At 45.1% G+C, this 4,741-nt stretch overlaps 1 pseudogene; it reads left to right on the top strand.

Moving 5' to 3' along the window:
• The first annotated feature begins 2,818 nt into the window (after nt 1-2,818).
• Nucleotides 2,819-2,938, top strand: LOC146006004 (5S ribosomal RNA; annotated as a pseudogene).
• Nucleotides 2,939-4,741: the final 1,803 nt, after the last annotated feature.

The raw sequence follows: 4,741 nt of genomic DNA, 5'->3' as shown, positions 1-4,741 counted from the left end.
TCTATGGAGAGAGCAGCAGCACATGTGGGTGCTTTTCTGCAGAGAAATATGAGGAGAATGCAGCCTCAGTGAGAGCCCCTCACAGCACATGTGGGGAGTGCTGCCAGTCCCAGTAAGGCACCTGACAGAGAGAGAGAGAGAGATCGCAGTGTGAAAGCAGCAGTACTCAGAATCCAGTGAGAGGGTAATGCCCACCTGTAGAGGTGCCCTAGAAGAGTGCCAGGTGTAAGTCTCAGGAGAGGACGTACAGTATCTGGGTGAGTGGTCGAAGCTACGTGGCATGCTGAGTAGCCCCCCATTGACAAGAGTCCTTGTTATGTATGAGAGAGACAGTAACCTGTGATGTGTAGCACTACTGGTCCAGGATGTGTTTGAACTGCTGCTCGCCATATTTATGCCACTGCAATTAAGTGATGTGCTGGAGGAGGTGCCTTGATGTAACTGATGTAACCAATATGATTAATGTGCTGGAGGAGATGGTGTGATACGTGACTTGATGTAACCATTATGCTGTGTGCTGGTGGAGAGTGTTCAGAAGTTATCCCTGCTACAGTATATTACCGCTATATCCCCGCTATATCCCTGCTATCTGTTCAATAAACTGTTTATTGCTGTTTTATGAGATGGCCTGGCACCCAATTCTTTCTGCACTGACACCTGTAGTCCACTCCCACAATGCAAGCGTAATTAAGCTCTTGATTATTCAGGGGACCCCCTGGTACCTGTGCCTTACCCATGACCAGCCGGAGGAAAGTAAGTGTGATGCACTATACACAGTTACTGCAGGTATGCATACCTAGTGCTGGTGGGGTTTTACAGAGGGGACACAGTGGAGAGGCTGCTGGAATTCCATGCCCACACAGGCAGTGAGACTGCACTCTGCGGATGGTTTAAAGGTAAGTGTGAGCGGTATGTTTGTATTTATGTGGGGTGTGTTATGCTGGTGAGGGGGGATAGGCCTCTGGGTATGAGGGTTAAGAACTAGTGGGGACTGGGAGTGTCATTATTAGCTTGAGGGGGGAATCACGTCAGCATGATAGAGCGCAGGTCGCAGGGTAAGGGAGTGCATCATTGTGATAGAGCGCAGGGTGATGGAGTGCGTCAGTGTGACATAATGCAGGTCGCAGGGTGAGGGATTTATTGCATCAGTGTGATAGAGCGCAGGGTGAGGGACTGCGCCAGTGTAACATAATGCAGGTCGCAGGGTGAGGGAGTGCGTCAGTGTAATAGAGTGCATGCTGCAGGATGAGGGATTGCTTCAGTGTGATAGAGCGCAGGCTGCATGGTGAGTAATGGCGTCAGTGTGACATAATGCAGGGTGAGGGATCACGTCAGCGTGATAGAGCGCAGGTCGCATGGTGAGGGAGTGCGTCAGTCTAATGGAGCGCATGCTGCAGGATGAGGGATTGCGTCAGTGTGATAGAGCGCAGGCTGCATGGTGAGTAATGGCGTCAGTGTGACATAATGCAGGGTGAGGGATCACGTCAGCGTGATAGAGCACAGGCCGCAGGGTGGGGGATTGTGTAAGCGTAATAGAGCACAGGCTGCAGGGTAAGGGATTGTGTGAGTGTGATAGAGCGCAGGTTGCGGTTTGAAGGTTGGCGTCCCTGTGATATAGAGAAGCCGCAGGGTAAGGGAGCGCATCCAGTTTAGGTTTAAGCATGGGAGGGAGTTCGTAGCGTTTAAGAGGGTGGGGGCCCTCCGTGATATCAGTGTATGGGGCCCCAAGTTTTCTGTTGCCGGCCCTGCCTGTATGTATGAATGTTTTATAAAGTACAAACTAATAACAAAGACATTTTGCACAATCTCAAGGGTTTTTTTTATGTCTCCATTGCTTTTTTCCCAATTTACTCCTTAAAATTGTCTAATAACTTAAACCAAATTTAACCATAACTTATCCAAATTAAATAATGACATAGACACAAAGACAACTTTGCTAAAAGCTTTTTATTCAGTTATAATTGATCCTGAGAGGTCATGGCGGCCAGTAGATGCTACAAATCACTCCAAATCACCAAAGAGGCTGTCTGCAAGATCAGCCCCCACTTATATACCCCTAAAAACAAAAAACTCCCCTTGAGCCCCTAATTGGCTCAAATTAATGATTGATACTGCAAGCCAGAACAACTAATCAGTAACAAAGATTGTCACACTTAGCCAATCAGGAAAAAAGCAGGATTCTTATTTATACTTATGCCTAGTCAGCTAATACACTCAATTGAAATAAATTTAATCAAACTATTAATTGTATACTGGATATAATATATTATACTTCATCTTCCGGTGTAGTGAATAAGTTTTGTCCAAGGAAACAGTCGGGGGTTCTCTTTCTTCTTTAAGAATCATCTATCCTGCCCCCTTCTGAAGATTCTATAAAGAAAACAGAATAGATTTGCAGTTAGACACAAGCACTATACACAGATATCAGCACTTCAGTCTTATCATCAAGCAAATCTGAAAAGGCCACAGACGGAGAGCTTCAGGATCATGTACCACATTTTAGGTGAGATGTATCAAAGCTTAAGGAGAGATAGAGTAGAGAGAAGTTAAGGTGGAGATATACAAATCCTGGAGAGTTATCAAGTGGAGAGACAGATAGACAGATAAAATACCAAATAATCAGCCCCTGTTCTCTTTCAAACACAGCCTGTAATATTGTAGTTAGAAGCCGATTGGCTGGTAGTGTATCTCATAGAAACATACAGTATAGAAACATAGAATGTGACAGCAGATAAGAACCACTTGGCCCATCTAGTCTGCCCCCTTTTTAAACATTCTTCTCTTCAGAAGACAGAGGTGTCCTCTCATCAAAAGGTGGAATTACTGCCATACATCACTGGTGCGCCTGAATCCCATTCCGAACTCAGAAGCTAAGCAGTGAATGGCCGGGCAAGTACTTGTGTGGGGGACCAATAGGGAATACCCGGAGTTGTAACACACTAGACAGCAGAAACACCACAAACCGGTCGAAGGAGCCATTCTATTCTTTTTATTCCTAATCATGCACTCAGCCACTCTACCACTGGGACTATATTGCATTAAAATTGACATATGGAATATAGGGGCAGATGTATGATGTGTCGTTATGGGGGAGAAGGGGTATCAGCGCACGTTATGTGCACTGATACCGCTTCTCCCCCATGTATGATGCGGCCGGGATGCGATAATGGACAGGGGCGCTATGCGCCCCTGTCCATATCGGCGCTGCTATCAAAATGATAGCAGGCCGAATGTATGAACGGTCAGCATCGCTGACCGTTCCGCACGAAGCCTGCTTTGGCTTCGCCAGCATCAGGCTGGCGAAGCCCTATCTAAACAGCAGGGACAGCGCTGTCCCTGCTGTTACGTCTGGGCTGCGCTGGGGATCTCGCGTGGACAGCGAGATCCCGCGCATGCCCAGTGCGGCCGGCCGGGGGACAGGAGATAGCGCATCAGTATTAACTGATGCGCTATCTCCAGAAAGGGACATCGCCGAAGGGGGGAGTTAACGCTCCCCCGCTTCGGCAGACAAGATGTTAATACATCTTGTCGATGTCCCTTCCTGCTTCGCCTCGCTATTGAAGCGAAGCAGGAAGTATCATAGCGGCGCGATAAGCGTTGCTATGATACATCTGCCCCCAAGTGTCATGCGTCAAAGACTCCCATGTGACTCAGAAATGTATTGAAATTTGTTTCAAAAATGAATTTAAACCATTTGATCACACGGATTTTATTCTTGCCATTTCGTGCTTGAATATCAATTTGTGACGAAAATATATATTTTTTGTTTGTTATTTCTTCTCAACACGTACTGTCATTTTAGCTATGATGTTTAATAACAGTTAATTTTAATATTATCCAAATTATCATTTGTTAAGTATGCCCCAAAACCCGTTTTTGTTCTTCCTTGTTGTCACCCTTATGACTCAACCTTTCCCCTTTTTTAAACATGTTACCTCAAACCATATTTGATCTGTATTTTTTTAGTAAGGATACCAATATTCTTATCTCAAGCATGTTTAAATTGCTGTACTGTATTTGCCTCTACCACCGCTGATGGGAGGCTATTCCACTTATCCACTACCCATTCTGTAAAGTTATTTTTCCTCAAATTTCCCCTGAATCTTCCTCCCTCTAGTTTCAGTGCATTTCCTCGTGTTCGGCTGCTCCTCTTCCTGTAAAGAATGTCTCCCACCTGTACCTTGTTAAAGCCCTTGATATATTTGTAAGTTTCTATCATGTCCCCCCTTTCCCTTCTCTGCTCTAAAGTATACATATTAAGACCTTTTAGTCTTTCCTGGTACGTTTTGTGATGTAGGCCATGCACCATTTTAGTTGCCCTTCTTTGGACAGTCTCTTATCTATTTATATCCTTCTGAAGCTATGGCCTCCAGAACTGGACACAGTATCTAGATGAGGTCGTACCAATGACATATACAGTGGCATTATTACTTATTTCTTTCTACTGCTGATACATTTCCCTATGCAACCAAGCATCTTACTTGTCTTCTTCACTACTTACCTGCCTTTAGGTCCCCTGAAATAGTGACACCTACTGTAGATCCCTCTCTTCCTCAGTAGTTTCCATTATAGTGCCATTTATACTATATTCAGTCTTTGGATGTTTGAGACTCAAGTGCATGATTTTGCATTTTTCACATTAAACTGTAGTTGCCATGCTCTTGACCATTCTTCTAATCTACCTTGATCATCAATCATTTGTTTTCCCCTCCTGGTGTGTCTACCCTGTTGCATACCTTTG

Source organism: Crinia signifera, chromosome 5 (genome assembly GCF_055691185.1).
Source record: "Crinia signifera chromosome 5, ASM5569118v1, whole genome shotgun sequence".
Classification (NCBI taxonomy): Eukaryota; Metazoa; Chordata; class Amphibia; order Anura; family Myobatrachidae; genus Crinia; species Crinia signifera.
The sequence above is the reverse complement of the archived record's forward strand: the minus strand, read 5'-3'. Positions and strand labels throughout refer to the sequence as shown.